This window comes from Mesitornis unicolor, unplaced genomic scaffold, assembly GCF_000695765.1.
Source record: "Mesitornis unicolor isolate BGI_N332 unplaced genomic scaffold, ASM69576v1 scaffold20949, whole genome shotgun sequence".
In the NCBI taxonomy this organism is placed as follows: Eukaryota; Metazoa; Chordata; class Aves; order Mesitornithiformes; family Mesitornithidae; genus Mesitornis; species Mesitornis unicolor.
The window spans coordinates 1-264 of NW_010208203.1; positions in this window are offsets into that span (position 1 = coordinate 1).

Consider the following 264-nt stretch of genomic DNA (forward strand, 5'->3'; position numbering starts at 1 on the left):
CCAGAGCCAGGAGAAGAGGGAAGGACGTGGCCAGGACAACGCTGGGCATCTCGGGCCAGGCCCAGCCAAAAAGAGCTGCCCTCTATCCCGCTTCTCCTGCTGACGTTTTGGAGGGGGAATGCTCCTGAAGCGGCGTTGAGAGGAACTGCGGGCCCAGGGCATGACCGGCCTCATGGTGGCACAGGAAGGCGCCTTCCGAGGAACTCCTGAACGCCCCTGGAAAACCTCAGACCATCCAGAAAATACCTGGAGTCTCATCTCAGA